Here is a 21,144-nt window from a genome sequence, read left to right on the forward strand (position 1 = left end):
AACATTGATTGTCCTTCTTTAATTGCTACTGAACTGAGCAGATCATCTATCAGAGGATGTCAGGAATCAACACTACCCTTAGTGGCCACTTTATTAGGCACAAGAGCGGAACCCAGTGTGGCCTTCTGCTGCCATAGCTCAGCCACTTCAAGGTTCAATGAGCTGTGCATTCAGACGCTTTTTCTGCATGCCACTATTGTAATGCGTTGTTATTTGAGTTACTGTCGCCTTCCTGTCAGCACGAACGAGTCTGGTCGTTCTCCTCTGGCCTCTCTCATTATCTTTTCCCCACAGAGCTGCTGTTTGTTTTTCACTTGGTTGTCTCTAAAATCTAGAAACTGTTGTGTGTAAAAAAAATCCCAGGAGATCAGCAGTTTCTGAGATACTCAAACCACCCCATCTGGCAGCAACAATCATTCCATGTCTAGGTAATTTAGATCACATTTCTTCCCCATTCTGATGTTTCCTCTGAGCTTTTTGACCATGTCTGCATGCTTTTATGTGTTGAGTTGCTGACTCGTGATAGGCTGATTAGATATTTGCATTAATGAGCAAATGTACAGATACACCTAATAAGGTGGTGACTGAGTGCATAGTTGTGGGTGGGCTGTTACAGACAAATATAGACAGCAGATTTCATCAGTGAACCTGAAGTGTTGCATTACATTGTGTGGACGCTTCTTTGTCATCTAGGTTCATTCTAATGAATACAGTTAATTTCCCCACCTGTGGAGCGGGACTTGAACAAATAGCTCTAAGACTTTAGTCCACATTTCTGAGTTACAAGTTATAGAGTCAAAAGGTCATACAGCACGGAAACAGGCCATCCAGCTCATCAAGTCTGTACTAATCACCAGACACCAATTTACACTCATCCAGTTTTATTCTTCCCACATTTCCATCAACCCTTCCAGATCCTGCCACTACCACACTCAACTACACTGTGGAGAACTTGCAGCAGTGAACTAACCTATCAGTCTCCTGGTCTTTCAGTTCACAGAGAAAATGTGCAGATTCCACACTGAGAGTGCCCCAGATCTGGATTGAACGTGGACCACTGGAGATCTGAGATGGTGGCTCTGTTAGTCCCACTGTACTGCCCTAGTCTAGGAATATAACCACTGCTAAAATACAATGCTCTATGTCAGTATAATAAACTAATGTTTCTTCAGAGACCATAAATCAAGGGACTAATTTACTCAAGAGCTACTCCAAGGTTAGATTAGATTGCTTTATTTGTTACACGTATATTGAAACATACAGTGAAAAGCGCAGTTTGTGTCAAATCAAATCAGTGAGTATTCTGGTGGGCATCCATCAAGCGTTGCCATGCCTCTAGTGCCAACACAGCATGACTACAGCTCACTAATCCTAACCATATGGCTTTGAAATGTGGGAAGAAACCAGAGTATCAGAGGAAACCCACATGGTCGCGGGGACAAAGCACAAGCTCCTTACAGGAATTGAACCCTATCTTACCGCTGGTGCTGTAATAGTGTTATTCTGACCAGTACACTACCATACTGCCCCTATTAACAAGATGAATAATTAACAAAAACAGTGAAATTCAGAAACAGTTGAGCTGAAAACCTTTTGAAGGAGCTCTCTGAGTTATTTTGAACACTACCAGATCAAGCTTATATTAGTATCATTTGGGCTTCAGTAATAGTTTTGACTCTTCGTTCTTCAAAGATCAATCATTTCCAAATTGAATTATGGAACTGTGCTATAAGAGAAGAGAAAGTGTGCACAGGGGCTTGGGCCAGTGGGACAACATCAGAGAAAAGAGGATGTTAGAAATAGGAGAATATTGATGGATTAAATTAGGTTTAGAGGGCACATAGAAGAAGGCTGGCCAATACCACATAGAAGGAGCTGCAGGCAGAGAGAGCCATGTGTGAATATGACATAATGACTGTGATTCTGAAAACAAGCAGAATGGGTACCAAATGTTTCTGGTTTCAATGTATTTCAATAAGATGAATTAAAAGGAAATCTGACAACATTAATCAAGAATCCAATTACTTTATTAGAAATAGTTAATGAACTTGAGAATTAAAAGACCAAGGGAACCAACTTCCCAACTTTTGTCTACACTTCTTGCTTCCTTGGTAAAAGAGCTTGCATAATCAAAGATCCCACTCGCTCCAGCCATTCTCTCTTCTCCCCCTTCCATTGTTCAAGAGCCTGAAAACCACGTACCACCAGGTTCAAGGATGGCTTCTATCTCACTGTTGTAAGACTATTAAATGGAGGCCTGGTACAATAAATGGTTTCTTACGCTCACAATCTACCTCATTATGACCTTGTACCTTATTGTTCACCTGTACTTCACTTTCGTTGTCACCATTTTCACTTGTACTACATGGGAAACTACCCTTATACATGAGACAACTACCCAAGATATTTCAGGAAAGATACTAGCATGGATAGAAGATTGGTTGACTGGCAGAAGGCAAAGAGTGGGAATAAACAGGACCCTTTCTGCAGGGGTGTATCTACGGAAAATAGCGCCAATGGCAAGCACTGAAATTGCACCCCTGTCCAAACATTTGATACCCATCTTTTAGATAACTTTACCATAATAACAGCTCAAGAATACAAGTCAACCTCGTTAACCTTTTAATTAACAAATTATGGCACTGCATGAAAATTATAACTACACCTTCCTTTCTTTCACTGATGTAAATTGGTCTATGATGTAATCAAAGTCAGTTTTTTTCCAGTCTCTTCTCTTTCTACACACAGCAGAGCAAGATCACAGAGTCTGCCTTGACCCATGGAGGCTCTCCAATACAAAAGTATTAGTTTTATCTTGCTAAATTATCTCTCACAGCCAGCGATGGAAACTACGATGGTTAGCATTATCTGAACAGCAATGCGAAGATTGGGGAAGATGCTCTCATCTCTATACTAAACAATAAATTCAACAAGCTCTTCAGGTCTTGATACTTTCATGTTGACCTGCCTTGATAGCAACATTCTGGAATCCAAAATTTCTTCACATAGCTGCGGTCCATCAACATCAGAGCTGTACAATTTGCCCAAATTTTCTCACTTCTTCTTTAGGTCATTACTGCCAGCGCCGTAACACAATCCCTGGACATTGAGAAGGAACCCAAGCTTGGTGTCATTGTGGTGCAAACGAGCGAACCTTTCGTCCATTTCTCTGTGAAGACAGTTGTTCCCTTCATGACTCTTTCCATTTCCTCCTAAACTGTTAACCCAGTGACTCTTGAGTTCTCATCAGCCATTCATTTCTTTCGTCTCTGACGTCTTTCAACTTCAATATTCCATTCTTGACAGACACCGACTCCTTCTTCGGGTGACTCACTGACCAACACTTCTCTTTCATCATAAAAATGATCTCGGAGGGCTTTCAAATCCAGGGCAGCATCATGGAAGTTCATGCTAGGATCCTGCAGCCTTCATTGACTACGGTCAACGTGAATGAGTACTTTGTTCCAAGATCCTAGCAAAATCAGAAAATCGTAATTCAACATGCAGTTGTGCAGCTGCCTTGTGTCACTTCTTGTTTCGCTGGTCTCGTTTTCATTGTCTATCATGTCCTGGAGAACTTGAAGTATCTCCTCAAGGTACTTGTTGACGGGCTTCACTGCTTCTGTCCTTGCACTCCACCTTCGAACCAGCTTCGATGGTTCCAAAAAACGTGACCATCATTGTATCCTGCTTGGCTGCATGTACACCCACCAAGTTGAGTGAGGGATTGTCGCAATTTACAAACACTGCCAGGTTGTTTTTCTCACTTATTCTTTGATGAACACCACTTCTGTGTCCAGCCATCACAGCAGCGTTGTCATAGCACTGTGACCGACAATCTTGTAGCTCCATTTCGTCCTTCTCTAGCTGTTTCAAGATATCTTCAACCAAGCTCTCAGCATCCTTCTGGCTTATCTGGATAAAACCAAAGGAGGACTCTCTAACACAGACCGTTTTCCTCTCAAAATCAACTTCCACATACCTCACTACTTCTGACATCTGCTCACTGTGTGCCTGATCAGGAGTCGAGTCAAACATGAGACCATAGTACTTGACTTTACGAATGCTTCTCAGTAAACGCTGGCAAACAGTGGATGCCATCATGTGGATGAATTCCTTCTGAACACCCGGTGAAAGGTATGATGTGGAATCAGGATGACTTTCCAAATGAGTGAGGTGTTCTTTTATGACAGGATAAAAGATGGCTAGTGGTTTCAGTAAGCCAAGGAAATCTCCCACATTGGAGTCATCGACTAGCTGAAGTGACTCCCTGTGTCCTCACAAAGCCAGGTTCTGAGTCACAAAGAAATTTTATGCAGTGAAGGATTCTCGTCAAGATATCACGCCACTTCTGCTTTTCCTTCTCAATCTGTGACTGAAATACCACATCAATAACTCCTCTGTTTCCAGCTAAATTTCTTTCCATTTCTTTCCACTGTGTGAAGCATTCCCAATGATTCTTGGCATTTTCATGAACACTAATCCTTCCAGGTGCTTTCCACTGGTTGAATCCACTTTCCTGCTCCAATGCGGACTGATGGTCTGACCGGGAATAGAGAAGACAACAAATACAAAATTCAGACTTTTTAGAAGGGGAATAGACCAGCCATGAGTGAGTCACTACCTCACCACGACCATTTCCCAATTTCCTCTTGAACCAAGTTTTGTTCATTGGTTATTTGTTGGTAGGAAAGGCCCCTCACTGTTCTGGAAATACTTCAAACCCAGCTTTATTACTTCTGTTCTCAACGCATCAGGCAGAATTGCTTTTCCAGTATCCTTGTCGAACTTCAGAAGTCCAATGTCATGCTGTTCAATCACTTCTGCTATGACAGTTCGAGGCTCTTTGACACCATCCAGTTCACCATCCAGTGTCGTCAGGTTCAATCTTGTCAGGTAAAATCTCGTCAATAAACTCAACATCACCACCAACACCACCATCGCCTTCCCCTCCTGCCATGTCCACGTTCTCTGTGGCAGCCTCACTCTTAATCTCGTCATACTCAGGTTTATCTGACTTGACTTCCTCCTTGGCTTGTGACACATTTGTAGTTGATCCACCTTCAGATTCTAATAAACTTGTAGCAGGTGCAGGCAACTCCATGGAACGTGTCGAACTACTTGTTCCGTTCTCAAAGAACGGCATGATGAACTTGCTCCTCTTCTTGGCTTCCTCTGCCTCCAACTTTCGTCTCTTCCGTCCTTCAGCTCCACTTTCCTTCTTCTTTGTGAAGACACGTTTCATGGTCTTCTTACACAATGCTCTAAAATAAGGCCATCCTAGTGCTTCTCACCCGTGATAATCAAAGACGGATCACACATCTGAAGAAAATTCTTTTTTTCACTATCCAAGGATGGCTTGTCTGACTTTAATAGAAACTGCTCGGTGGCACCCAGGGCACGTGCCATACCTGCCATACCTTAGATACGCCACTGCCTTTCTGGCTGGCTGCTGGTGACTAGCGATATTCTGTAGGGGTTGGTGTTGTGTCTGCTTTCTTTCATGCTATATGTTAATGATCTAGCGCAACAAAAATTAGAGGAAAAACATCTCATATTCCTGCTGTTTGGCCGAAAGTCCAATGGCCCAAAGATTGAGTTTTCTAGTTCTAGTTAACCCTTCACTCTGGTGCTTCTTTTCCTTTCCCCCCTTCCTGATCCTCTTCTAGTCTTTCCAGTTTTGTCCCCTTTTCTACTCCCTTCCTCTACCCCCATTATCATCCCTCACCCCCTCCTTGTTCCATCCACCACTGCACGCGCGCATGCACACGCACGCACACACGATTCACTCACCTGTTCCTCTCCCTCTCCTGTCCACTAACACTCCCCGCCCCCCCCGCCCCCACAAACTCCCATCTGATCTGGTTCTTTTTCCATCTGGCATTCACCTCTCCCCTACTAGCTCCCATTATCACTCAGTTTCTTTACCAGATTCCAGCAATGGCAGATCCAGTGTCCTGCTTATCATAGTCCAGTAGTTGGGCAATACACAATGTTCACCCATCAGTCCTCCTACCTCACTCCACCTGCCAATTTTGTTTCCTCTCTGTCTGCCTCCATCTATCATCCCTTGTCACTGTTTCTCAATTCCACCACTGGCCCCTCTCCAGCCCTACCCAACTTGTCACAACCTACTCAATATCTTTCACTCCTTCTCAGTCCAGCAGTCAGCTCAGGCTTCATCCCAAAACATCAATAATTCCTTCTCCCCACTGAAACTGCCTGACTGACTAAGTTCGACCAGCAGATTGTGATTTGCTCCAGATTTCAGCATTTGCAGTCTGTTGTGTCTCCCTAAAAGATTCTAGTGTTAGTCTTAGAGAAAACTAGACAACTGGGTGACCCATTGGAGCACCCTTTGAGAGAAAGGTAGTGCAGTCTGATGTGACCAGAATGAACATTAAATTTTCCCGAATGCTATTGGTATCACTTTACTTTGGAAACTGAAGTAGAAAACCTCAGTTTATTAAAGAAGAACGGCACATAGCAAAGCAAATATAGCTCCTCGTTTAACAAAGGACACTTTTGATGGCATTATTTCTGGTTTATCTGCCATCCTTGTGCCTCTTGTTGTCATTCTGGAGATGTGCAGTCCTTTCATTCCCCCGTCTCTTCATCTCCTCAGCTGTTCGTTGTTTGTCTCTGATCCTGGAGATGTGTATGCCTCTCCTCCTCTGTCTCTTCTTCTCTCATCTTTTTTTGTCCTGACTCTTTGATCCTGGAGTTGTGCAGCCCTGGCCTTATCTGATTCTTTTTCTCCCCCTCTCCTTGCCGCTTCTTGATGACGTTTGGCGTCATCTTTTGACAATAATCACCCCCTCCCTCTCCACGCGGCATAATTAGGCTGACCATTTTTTTTACCCTAATGCTGGATAGAAGATACGAAGCAGTAACACCAAAGGATGCTGATTATTCTTGATGATGTGGTTGGCACTCTCCTAAATGGACATGATATAGTCACCACTGTCCTTTGACTGCAGCAAAGAGTTTTATGAGTGTCTGAAAGTACGTCAGTGCAATAAGATTTAATTATCTCTTATTGAGGGGTGGCAGTTAGATCTGTCCTAATCCTGCACATGCTGATGGTGATTAGCAGAATGTGACCCCTCGAAATAGAGCTGCCCTGCCCTTTTGCTCCAGTAGGTGTCGCTGCTGAGCCTGGCTGTGCGCATGCGTCGGGCTGTCGCGTCCCGATTTCCATGATGGTGAATCGGCTCTCGGGTTAAAGGGGAGCCTCACATCAAAGTTGCTGGTGAACGCAGCAGGCCAGTCAGCATCTCTAGGAAGAGGTACAGTCGATGTTTCGGGCCGAGACCCTTGTTGATTTTTGCAAATGAGCAATTTTACATGAATATATAACCCTGAACTTTACCTGCATTCTGTAAGGTAGTGCATTTTAATTTGATTTAGCCAAAAAAAGTGCCACTGTAATGCACCGTTTGCGCTAATTGGAGGTCACAAACAGACAGACAGAGCATGGGAGTTTTAGTAGTATATAGATAAGACAACAGATAGATAGATAGATAGATTCAAATTTCAAGATTATTTAGTGTCATTTCCAGTATACACGTGTAAAGGAGAACAAAGTAATTGTTATTCCAGATCTGATGCCGCACAAGAAAACACAAAGATAAAGAACACAATAATTAAAAACAAAACAAAATAAATATAAATACATAAGATAGCTTATATACATAAATTGGTTGCATGTCCATAAAGTGACACTAGGCACAGGAGTATCTGTGCAGGAAATGATAAAGTAGTGGTGGTGGGGTTTGTTGTCATTTCAAGGGTAAATAAAGAAAGGATGGAGAATAATGTCTTTCCACTGTGTGCTTCAAAATGAAATCCAAATTAACTCATGCAAGAAATAATATAAAAAACAGCATACATGCAAGAGATGATATTCATACAAAACAAACTGCACCTGTAGAGGTCAGAACACTCCCCACCCGCACCCAAAGGATGTCAATCTTAACAATTGAAACAAAAGTCAAATAACCATTCATTATGTCCTTAGTAAATGAAGATAGACTCAGAGACTGGTCTTCTTGAAAACAGTTTTACTACACAATCTTTAACCATTTTCACTTTGAAGATTCAGGCCTTGATGATGTTATTGGTGAGGAACAGCAAGAAATACTGAACCAGCTAACCATGAGGAATGGGTGACCTGGTTAGCTTGCAGTCCTCTTTTGGCATGGTCAGCCGGGTGAAATCAGTAACAACGTAGTTCCTTTGGCTCTTCTGGGTTGATCACCTGATGCAATGGACCCTTTTATGTGCATAAACATAGAATCTCCTGTTTCATTCAGTATGTAACTAATCACATCCTTGTTGTCAGTGAAGAACTTGATATCGTCCAGTACTGTGTCCAGCTCATCGGTTATCAGCTCTGTCATCTCAACTGCTACAACAGCAGCACCAAGGTTAAGCTCTGGTATGGAGTTATTTTGTTTGGGAACAAGCTTGGTCTTGCACAGGATGATTCTGTCTTTACTCTATCCAACAGTGCCTGTGACCCTAAGGTATGCAATGGGATCGATAGTTTTAGTTGATGCCTCACAAAAGATGCAGACTTCTCTCTTTTGAACTGAAGAAAGTGGAATTGTTATGTAGGTTCTTGGAATCTTCAGATGTTTAAGATCCTGAAGGGAAATACACCACTGCTGCCAGTGCTCAAGTTTTTCTTTAGGGCGTTGGACATCCCATCCACAACTGCCCAAGGTCAACTCTCTTAACATGAAGAGTCCCTAGTTTCTGACTGGAGCAGCAAACCCAAGAGTATCAAATAGACTGCTGATAGTCAATAGCACACCATGACGTGTAAAGGGTCTTTTGTTATCAGTGACTTGAGAAAGTAAGGGTGTCCGTGACAAGGCCCCATCCAAGGCCCAGACTGACTAGTGTCGGAGGGAGTTCCTGTCTAATAACAAGACTCCACCGACCCCCAGCCAGATTTTTAGATGGGAAGCATTACATGACCTCAGCACTGTTGGATATGATCTTTTGCAATTTGACAATAGACTGTGCCAAATGCTTTCAGTACACTGACTGCTTCTGCTGCACTAGAAAATGATTTGAGACTATAAACAACATAGAATTGCCTTTCTCTGTACCTCTGCGCTTCAGTCCCAATTTCCTTCTCTCATAAGAACATAAGAAATAGGAGCAGAAGTAGGCCATCTGGCCCATCGAGCCTGCCCCACCATTCAATAAGATCAAGGCTGATTTGTCCATAAACTCAGCTCCATCTACCTGCCTTTCCCCCATAAACCTTAATTCCCCTGCGATGTAAAAACCTATCTAACTGTTTCTTAAATATATTTAGTGAAGAAGCCTCAACTGCTTCCCTGGGCAAAGAATTCCACAGATTCACCACTCTCTGGAAAAAACAGTTTCTCATCTCCATCCTAAATCTTCTCCCCTGAATCTTGAGGCAATGCCCCCCTAGTTCTAGTCTCACCTACCAATGGAAACAAGTTTCCTATTTCTTTCTTATCTATCCCTTTCAAAATTTTGTATGTTTCTATAAGATCTCCTCTCATTCTTCTGAACTCCAGAGAGTATAGTCCCAGGAGACTCAATCTCTTCCGATAGGTTAACCCTTTCACCCCTGGAATCAACCTGGTGAACCTCCTCTGCACTGCCTCCAAAGCCAGTATATCCTTCCTCCAGTTTGGAGACCAGAACTACACACAGTACTCCAGGTGCGGCCTCACCAGTACCCTGTATAGTTGCGGCATGACCTCCCTGCTCTTGACTTCAATCCCTCTAGCAATGAAGGCCAACATTCCATTTGCCTTCTTAATAACCTGTTGTACCTGCAAGCCAACGTTTTGCGATTCATGCACAAGCACTCCCAAGTCCCTCTGCACAACAGCATGCTGCAATCTTTCACCACTTAAATAATAATCTGCTCCTATTATTCTTTCCAAAGTGCACGATCTCACATTTACCAACATTGTATTCCATCTGCCAGACCTTGGCCCACTCACTTAACCTATCTATATATCCCTCTGCAGACTCTCCACATCCTCTGTACAATTTGCTTTTCCACTCAGTTTAGTGTCATCAGCAAATTTTGATATGCTACACTCAGTCCCCTCTTCCAAATCATCAATGTAAATGGTAAACAGCTGCGGGCTCAGTACTGACCCCTGCGGCACCCCACTCACCACAGACTGCCAATCGGAGAAACACCCATTTATACCAACTCTCTGCCTTCTATCAGTTAACCAATGCACTATCCATGCCAATACACTTCCTCCGACTCCATGCATCCGTGTCTTATTTATAAGTCTCTTGTGTGGCACCTTATCGAACGCCTTCTGGAAATCCAAGTATGCAACATCCACCTGTTCCCATCTATCCACTGCACTCATTATGCCCTCATCAGTTGAACTCTTAAGGCCATAGTTTGCTACAACTATTGAGGGATAGTTACCAAATACATGAACTATCATACAGTACTCCAGAATTTCATCATCCATTTGGTGGTCACGAAACTACATGAATCAGAGATAGTCTCAATGATCCTCTCTCACAAGCTGTGAAACATTTTTCCTTCTCTTTTAAAATCTGCTCCTATGTCAGACAAGACAGTGCAATGCCCCTCGTGTGAGATCTGGGAAGGAAGGGAGACCTCCTGTATCCCTGATGACTACAACTGTGAGAAGTGCATCCACCTGCAGCTTCTAACAAACCATGTTAAGGAGTTGGAGCTGGAACTGGAACTGGAACTGGATGAACTCCAGCTCATTCGGGAGGTTGAAAGGGTGATCAATAGGGCATATAGAGACGTCACAAAGTGCAGGACACAGGGAAGTGGGCGACAGTCAGGAAGGGGAAAGGAATTAAAGAGCCATTGTGGTTGCCACCGTGTCTATCACACTCATCAAGAGATATATCACTTTGGATACTGCTGGAGGTGGGGTTGGGGTATGACCTAACAGAGGGAAGTCACAATGGTTGGGTCTCTGACACTAAATCTGCCTCTGTGATTCAGAAGTGAAGGTGGAAGAAGAGGCATACTTTGGCAATTGGGGATTCAGTAGTTAGAGGAACAGACAGGAGGTTCTGTGGATGAGAACGAGATTCCTGGATGGTATGTTGCTTCCTGGGTGCCAGGGTCCAGGATATCTCGGATCGAGTCCTCAGCATTCTTAAGTGGGTGGGTGAACAGCCAGAGGTTGTGGTCCTTGTAGATACTTCTGATGTGGGTAGGATGAGTGATGAGGTTCTGCATAGGGAGTTCAGGGAGTTAAGTGCTAAGTTAAAAGGCAGGACCTCCAGGGTTATAATCTAAGGACTGCTACCCGTGCCACATGCTAGTGAGGCTAGAACTAGGAAGATCATACAGTTTAATATGTGGAGTTGGTGTGGGAGGGAAGGCATAAGATTCTTGGATCGTTGGGTTCTCTTCCAGGGACGGTGGGATCTGTACAGAAAGGATAGTTTTCACCTGAACTGGTGGGGGACTAATATCCTAGTGGGAATGTTTCTTAATGCTGCGTGGTAGGGTTTAAACTAGAGATGCAGGGGGATGGGAACCAGAGAGCCAGAACACTTAGTGGAGAGATTGTGGAAGCAGATGTTGGTAAGACCTCTGACAAAGTTAGCTATCAAAAGATTGCGCATGGTGCGACAAAATCAAGAAGGGTCAATACAGAACTGAAGGTGCTGTATCTGAATGCAGTATACAGAATAACAGATGACTTAAGGTAGATGAACATGCAGCATAGTTGCAGATTGCCAGTATGATCTTGTAGGTATCACTGAATCATGACTGAAAAATTACAGCCAGGAGCTTAATGTCCAAGGATACACACTGTATTGAAAGGACAGGCAGGAAGGCAGAAAGGGCAGTGTTGCTCGGTTGGTTAAAAAGTGAAATCAAATAATTAGAAAGAGGTGATATAAGGTCGGAAGGTATTGAATCATTGTGGATAAAGCTGAAGGACTGCAAGGTTAAAAAGACCCTAATGGGAGTTGTACACAGACCCCCAAACAGTAGTCAGGATGTAACCTATAACTTGCAACAGGAGATAGAAAATGCATGCCAAAACGACAATGTTACAATAGTCACGGGGGACTTCAATATGCAGGTAGATTGAGAAGATCATGTTGGTGCTGGATTACAAGAGGGGAAATTTCTAGAGTACCTGCGAGGGGTGATTGATAAGTTTGTTGCCTAAGGTAGGTGGTGTCAATTTTAGAAAATCTAGCACATTTATTTTTCAACATAGTCCCCTCCTACATTTACACACTTAGTCCAGCGGCCGTGGAGCATACAGATCCCTTCTTTGTAGAAGTGGTCCACAGCAGGTGTGATTGATAAGTTTGTGGCCTAAGGTAGAAGGAGATGAGTTATACAGCTCTTGTTACATGCACGTGCAGTTGAACTCTGAGTGAAAATGCAGAAAGTTTGAAGTTAATAACTCATCTCCTTCTACCTTAGGCCATGAACTTATCAATCACCCCTGCTGTGGACCACTTCTGGAGGTCCAAGATTCCGACTTCTACAAAGACTAGATCCATACGCTCCATGACTGCTGGACTAAGTGTGTAAATGTAGGAAAAATAAATGTGCTATGTTTTCTAAAATTGACTCCTTCTACTTTAGGCCATGAAATTATCAATCACCCCTTGTATTTGATGGCTTTTTTAGATCAGCTCATGATTGAGCCCATGAGAGGATCAACTATTCTGGATTAGGTATTGTGCAATTAAGCAGCATTGATTAGAGAGTTTATGGTAAAAGAACCTTTACAGGTAAGTAATCATAATATGATCAAATTCATCATTAAACTTGAGAAGGAGAAGCTAATGTCAGATGTATCAGCATTGCAATAGAGTAAATGGAATTACAGAGGCAGGAGAGAAGAGTTGGACAGAATTGATTGGAAAAGAACACTGGCAGGAATGACGACAGAGCAGCATTAGCTGGAATTTCTGGAAGCAATTTTGAAGGCACGGGATATATACATCCAAAAGAGGAAGAAGTATTTAATTCAAAGATAACACAATGGTGGCTAACAGGAGAAGTCAAAGCCAACATAAAAGCCAAAAAGAGGGCATATAATAGAGCAAAAATTAGCTTGAAGTTAGTAGATTAGGATGTTTTTAAAAACTAACAGAAGGCTACTAAAAAGTCATTACAAAGTCAACCCTGGACTGTGTGGAAGGGCAATAAGCAATTCACTAATTATGAGTTATAGATAGATAGATAGATAGATACGTTATTGATCCTAAAGGAAATTACACTGTCACAGTAGTATTACAAGTGCACAGATATAAAATATACTAATATTGAAGAGAATAAAAAATAAAAAATAAGTTACCTCAAACAGTCTAACAGTAGAGAGTCAACTCATTTCCGTGGCTATAGGCCGTCTCATTATAGAGCCTAATGGCCGAGGGTAAGAATGACATATTGCGCTTTTTGGAGCAGTGCAGTTGTCTTAGTCGATTACTAAAAGTGCTCCTCTGTTCAGCCAAGGTGGCATGCAGAGAGTGAGAAACATCGTTCAGAATTGCCGGATTTTCCATAGGGTTCTTTGTTCTACCATATCCTCCAGTATGTCCATTTTGATTCCTATAACAGAATCTGTTTAATCTGTTTTTTTGAGCCTGTTGACATCACCCGTGTTGATGCCATTACCGCAGCACACCACTGCATAAAGATTATACTGGCGAAAACATTCTGGTAAAACATGTGAAGGAGAGGCCTGTATACTCAAAAGGCCTGTGTTACCTACTCGGGAAGTAGAGGCGACTCCAGCATTCTTGTACACAACCGCTGTATTGGTGCCCCACTCAAGTCTGTCATCCAGGCACACCCTCGGGTACTTGTAGATTCTCACCACATCCATGTCCTCACCATCAATAGTAACAGGGAGCAGTGCAGGCTTAGCCTTCCTAAAGTCCATCACCATCTCCTTTGTCTCTCTGATGTTGAACTGCAGATGATTCATTGTTTGACAAAGTTCTCCATTAGGGCTCTGTGTTGATCCTCTTGTCCTCCTTTTATACAGCCAACTATTGCCGAGTCATCAGAGAGTTTCTGCAGATGACATGACTCAGTGTTGTATCTAAAGTCTGAGGTACACAGGGTAAACAGGAAGGGAGCCAATACAGTCCCCTGTGGGGCCCATGTGCTGCTTATAGCCATGTCTGACACACAGCTCTGAAGTGCACAAACTGTTGTCTGCCAGACAGGTAGTCCATTATTCAGGATACAATGGAAGTGCCAACCTGCATTGAATGGAGCTTTTCCACCAGCATTGAGGGCTGCATGGTATTGAAGGCAGTTGGGAAATCAAAAAACATGATCCTCACAGTGCTACTCTGCTTATCCAAATGGATAAGCAGGGCAGCACTGTGATAAGCTTAACCTGCCTCTGCTCAGCAGGTAGATGACAACGTCATAGACTCCAATCTGCTCCTGTAGGCAAACTGCAGAGGATCAAGGGCTGATCTGACCAGGGGTCAGAGGTGAGACAGGACCAGCCTCCCTGGGGACTTCATAATGTGTGAGGTCAGGGTCACTGTACAGCAATAGACAATAGGTGCAGGAGCAGGCCATTCGGCCCCTCGAGCCAGCACCGTCATTCACTGTGATCATGACTGATCATCCACAATTAGTATCCAGTTCCTGCCTTATCCCCATAATCTTTGATTCCACTATCTTTAAGAGCTCTATCCATCTCTTTCTTGAAAGCATCCAGAGACTTGGCCTCCACAGCCTTCTGGGGCAGAGCATTCCATATATCCACCACTCTCTGGGTGAAAAAGTTTTTCCTCAACTCCGTTCTAAATGGCCTACCCCTTATTCTTAAACTGTGGCCTCTGGTTCTGGACTCACCCATCAACGGGAACATGCTTCCTGCCTCCTGCGTGTCCAATCCCTTAATAATCTTATATGTTTCAATAATATCCCCTCTCAGCCTTCTAAATTCCAGTATACAAGCCCAGTTGCTCCAATCTTTCGACATATGACAGTCCCGCCATCCTGGGAATTAACCTTGTGAACCTACGCTGCACTCCCTCAATAGCAAGAATGTCCTTCCTCAAATTTGGAGACCAAAACTGCACACAGTATTCCAGGTGTGGTCTCACCAGGGCTCTGTACAGCTGCAGAAGGACTTCTTTGCTCTTATACTCGATTCCCCTTGTTATGAAGGCCAGCAATCATTCAAGACTTCCTGTTGGCCCTTCTTGGGTACTGGGACTACGCATGATGTTTTCCACACAGATGGGACACTTCCCAGGCTGAGACTCAGACTGAAAATGCACTGGAGAACTTCACACAGCTGCTCAATACGCTCCTTCAGGACCTTAGGGTTCACACCATCTGGTCCCAATGCTTTGCCATGTCAGAGTTTCCCCAGAGCCCTCTTCACCTGCTCAGTATGTTATAATTACGGCTTGCAATGAGCTAATAAGCTTCTTATACTTTTACAAATTTACTTTCTTATACAAATTAGAGTTCCAATCTTATGACCACGCTATAAATCACATTAATTATAAAATCATATACGCCCAACTTGACGACATCCTTTCCTCTGTTCCCAAGAAAGACAAGATCATTCTCTTGGGAGACTTCAATGCCAGAGTCGGGAAAGATCATAGGCTCGGGACTGGAATAATAAGGAAGGAGTTGGCAAGGTCAACGCCAATGGAACACTCTTCCTCACCATATGTGCTGAACACAACTTGGTGATTACAAACACCCTATTTCACCAGAAAAACAGGCACAAAGTCTCCTGGCGGCATCCACGCTCCAAACGATCTTGGGACCAACGAGATGTACTGATAACAAGAGCTGTTACTGGTGCAATGAGTACTGGACAGACCATCGACTCATCTCATCTACCATGAGAATAAAGATTTGGCCCAAAAGAAAACACCAAAATCAGAACACTATTAAGAAATTCAATGTTGACATCCTTCAAGACATCAATCATGTACAGAAGTTCCAACAAAATCTTCAAGAACAACTGCCTCAACAAATCCCACCATCTGTAGAAGAACACTGGAATCAATTGAAGAACGTTATCATCACCTCCTGCAAGGTAACAATTGGGTTCAAGACAAAAAAAACATTAGGATTGATTCACTGAGACCAACAAACTACTCCAACAACTCATCAACGAAAAGAGAAAATCTTTCATCACCTTACAAAATGACCAACAATCGGCTACCAAAAGGAAACACTATCAGGAATGCAAGGCTGCAGTCCAGAAGAGCACCTGAAACCTGAAAAACCAATGGTGGAGGAAGAAAACTCAGGAAATCCAACAACTAGCAGACGTCAACGACACTCGAGGCTTTTTCAACACAACTGAAGCTATTTTTGGCCCATCCACTCACGGTCAAGCCCCGCTCAAAAGTAAAAATGGTTCAACCATCCTGAAGACCAATGCTGACATCAATTCTAGATGGAGGGAGCACTTTGAAGATCTTCTAAATCAAACCGTCTCATTTGACAGGAATGTGATTAACAACATTCCAAAACAGCCTGTTGACAACTCCCTAAGCAAAATACCAACACGTGAAGAAGTCAAGGAAGCCATCAAAACCTTGAAAAACAACAAGGCCGCTGGACTCAATGGAATACCAGCCGAGGTCTACAAACTTGGAGGTAACCCACTTCATTACCAACTGCATCAACTTCTCATCAATAAATGAAGATGTACCAGCAGACTTTAGACACTCAGCAATCGTTACCATCTACAAAAGGAAAGGCGATCGATCTGAATGTGGAAACTATCGTGGAATTTCCCTGTTAGCAACAGCAGGAAATATCCTCACCCGCATCATGAACAACCGGCTCCAACCTTTTGCCGAGAAGATCCTTCAGGAGACACAAGCCGGTTTTAGACCACGTGGAGCAATCGACATGATCTTCACAATGCAAAAACTACAAGAAAAATGTCGTGAACAACTTCAACCTTTGTACATGGCATTCATCGACCTCACCAAAGTCTTTGACTCAGTATCAAGGAAATTCCTATGGGATGTCCTATCAACCTATGGATGCCCGGAAAAGTACATTCGAATCCTGATACTCCTCCACGATGGCATGCTTGCCACAGTCATGGTCAGCAACAGTAACTGTGAGCTATTTCAAGTTAGATCAGGAGTTAAACAGGGATGCGTGATTGCCCCAAATTTGCTCACCACCTTCATTGCGGCAATCATCCACATTATCAAGGACAACCTACCCCCAGGAATCAAAATTGTCTACAGAGCAGATGGCAGACTTTTCAATCTTGCCTGTCTCAAGTCCAAAAACAAGACATCCACGAGTTCCCTCTTCGAGTTCCAATACACAGATGACAACAGTGTTGTGAAAAAAAGGAATCCGTTAGTCTTGCGAGACCATGGATCTGCGCCTGGAAAGTCTTCACTCTTCAGGGCAAGATTGTATGGAAGACCGGCAGTTGCCCATGCTGCAAGTCTCCCCTCTCCACGACACCAATGTTGTCCAAGGGAAGGGCAAGGGCCGATACAGCATGGCACCAGTGTCATCTCAGAGCAAGAGCACAACACGCTGCCTCGGCTGGGGCTCATACTCACGACCTTCAGGTCGCTAGTCGAATGCCATAACCACTTGGCCATGTGCCCAGTGTTGTAGCTCTCTCAGAAAACCACCTACAACAGATTCTGATTGCCTCCAACCATGCATACACAAAACTTGGACTTATCATCAATTCCAAGACTCAAATTATCTATCAACCATCACCAACTGAGACAAATCGGATAGAACCATCAATTCAACTTGGCGAAACAACCCTGGAAAAGGTGGACCACTTTCCATATCTTGGAAGTCACCTCTCCTCCAACGTCAGCCTTAATGACGAGATCCAACATCGTCTTAAATGCGCTGGACAGCTTTTGGACGTCTCCGAACAAGAGTCTTTCATGATTGTGATATCCGAACAGACACCAAAATGTTAGTGTACAAGGACATACCAATGACATCTGAAGGCACTTGAAAAGTTCTATCAACGCTGTCTTCGAAACACCTTAAGTATCAGCTGGGAAGATAGAAGAACCCAGGTCAGCGTGCTAAATGAAGCAAAAACAACAAGCATTAAAGCCTACGTCATCAAGGACCAACTAAGATGGATGGTCATGTTGTTTGGATGAAAGACGAACATCTGCCGAAACAAATCTTCTACTCCCAGCTTAAAGAAGGCAAATGTAAAAGAGGCGGACAACAGAAGAGATTCAAAGACGTCTTAAAACCCAACATGAAGAAATGTGACATCAACACCAACAATTGGGAAACCAATGCCAAGGACAGAAAACTCTGGCAAGCCATCATCAGAGAAGGAACCGCAACTTTTGAAGCTAACAGATGTGCAGAATTAGAAGAAAAGAGAAGAAAATGGAAAGAGAGGCAGCAAGAACCAAAGCCCGATCTGCCATCTGGAACTACCTGTCCTGAATGCGGAAGAACTTTCAAAGCCAAGATTGGACTCGTAAGCCACTTGAGAGCCCATAAATAGATCAACGGAACGAAGACCATCATCCTCGACCTTGAGAGATAGCCACGACAACGACGATATATATATAGCACAGTAGAGTACCAGTTAGCATAATGCTATTTCCATGCCAGTGACCTGTGTTTAATTCATACTGCTGTCTGTGAGGTGTTTGTACAGGTTTCTTGTGGCTTCCTCACACATTCCAAAGACAAATGGGTTACTAAGTTAATTGGTCACATAGGTGTAATTGGGTGGCACCAGCTCATGGGCCAGAAGGGCCTGTACCTCTGCTGAATTGTCAAAGGCTAAAGATCTGCAGAGAAGAGTGCAAAGGACACAAAGTTGCTTGGTGTGCACGTAACCTGGACCCATCACACCTCCTCATTAGTCAAGAAGACACAGCAGCATCTATAGTTTCTGAGGAGATCGAGACGTACAAGTCTCTCTGCCCCAATTCTAACAACTTTCTACACCAGCACTATCAAGAGCAGCCTGTCTGGCTGCATCGTCATGCGGTATGGAAGCTGCAAGGAATTGGACCGCAAAACCCTACAGAGGATATGAAGAACCACCATGAAGATCCCAGGGCTCTCGCTCTCCCCTTATTTGTGAAACATGAACTTAAAAAAAAAAAAAGCATCGGCAGGACAAGAGGGAGTGGAGGCAATGGTATTCACAACAATAGCAAGAACGAAGGAAGGAGAAGTCTAAGATAGGGTGGAAATCAGGAGAGATTAACCAATAAAAAGATATAATGGTGCAAAGCCAGAAGGGGTGATAATGGAAAGACAAATTAGAATTCGGCCCAGAGGAGAAGTGAATTCATCTGTGAGATTGTTCACCTTCATCACTGGTCACTATAATCAAATTTGCAAGGCCAAGTGAGCGGCAAGATGGAGGAAATGGCATGAAGTGAGTTATTATGGGAGGAAAGGAAAGCAATAAGCTCAGTACAGAGAGCTAGAAATCACAAAAGTAGTGAGAAGGGCAGAGGCAAAGCAGTTCAGGAAAGACATAATCCAGTCTGATCTCTGGAAGGCAGTGGAAATTATAAACAGTTATTTCCTACAAGCTGACAGGCTGATCAACACCTCCACCATTTCCTGCACCATCTCTACATTCACATCAGGCACTTCTCCCCACAGTCCTTCAGCATCTTTCATTCCCCCCCCCCCCCCCCCCCCCATGTACTGCAACTTCATGCATATACTCAACACCTTATATCTACGCTGACACACTACTGTGTTTTCATATAGCCTGCTGCTACCAAGAAGAGTTCCTCTTGCCAAGAGTCATTTTGTCACTTTATCATTTCCTGTCAGAGTCACCTTATGCTCAGATATTCCTCCACCTAGAGTCACTTTATGTGCATGCAAACAGTCTATGTATATAAGCTAATCTCATGTATATATGGTCACACTCAACAGTTACTTATACGTGTTATATAGGTTTGTTTTTATATTACTATTTTTGGTGTTATATGACACTATATTGCAACCAGGGTAACAAATAGTTTGCTCTCCTTTACAGTTGTGTACTTAAGAATAACAATAAACAATCTTGAATTTCGTAGAAAGCACCTTTGCTACTTTGGTTGACAGTAAAACTGAATTTTATTTGAGAGGCAGGACAAGATGGTGCTTCAAAGATAATATGTTAATAGAAGAGGACTGCTCAATCAAGGTGTGATTCACATGTGAGATCTATACTTCCAGCTTGCAGTTTGATGAAGATAAATGGTAGAAAGAGTAATGAGACAGGAGGATTGATTCAGGCATCTTCACTCATTGACCAGTGGTGGGGGGGTGGGCACACTTTATTGGTCAGGGTTGACCATGGATGTTGTGTCCTAGCTGTCTACATGCCGATACACAGGCCAGTGCAGTAGAATATGGAGAGCAGGCTGTTGACAAAGCAGCAGGCTCCCCCTCTCCAAGCAGTTGATGAACCTAAAGGAACAGCAGAGACCAATACAATTTGACACTAGTGACATCGCAGGAATTGCCAGACTGCATTGAACTCAATGTAGAACTGCCTTAGGGACTTGGACTCTGGATTTTTTTTCTTGAGGTTTACACCCACAGCCTTCCCCGCGAGTGGCTATAGCAGCAAAACAGCGGAAGTTTGAGATCAGTTTTCTTTCTCCTAGATGAGCTGGCAACTACAGCTAACAGGCTGCATCTGCCCAAAGCTAATAGTTTTAAGGCACCAGCAACCTGCCTTTGTCCCTTCTTTTGTCAGTAGAAATGGTTCCATCTGACTTAGTAGCTAAGCCACATGTGAAGGCCTGGAGCTGGACTTGGTTGCCAGAGGTTACTTGAAACACATGCCATTGGGAACATTTAATATGTAGTGGGAGCTTCTCCCCACTATCCTCCTCCCTCTACCCATGGTTATGACAACCTTGAGAAAACAAGACTTCATCCAGAACAAGGATAAATTCTGTCTCATCATCCATAACACCTTCTTGAAAAGATCTTTGTTTACAAGAAATTTATATTCTGGAGTCAGACTAACTATAAAACCAAAACAATGATTGAAACACTTTGTAAGATTTGGCCCTGCCAGCAACATAAGAAGAAAGAATTAGTGAGGTAATAGGATAAAGGCCCAAGGTTATTTTGTACTAAAATCCAGTCATGAGTGC

Source organism: Mobula birostris, chromosome 12, assembly GCF_030028105.1.
Source record: "Mobula birostris isolate sMobBir1 chromosome 12, sMobBir1.hap1, whole genome shotgun sequence".
Taxonomy (NCBI): Eukaryota; Metazoa; Chordata; class Chondrichthyes; order Myliobatiformes; family Myliobatidae; genus Mobula; species Mobula birostris.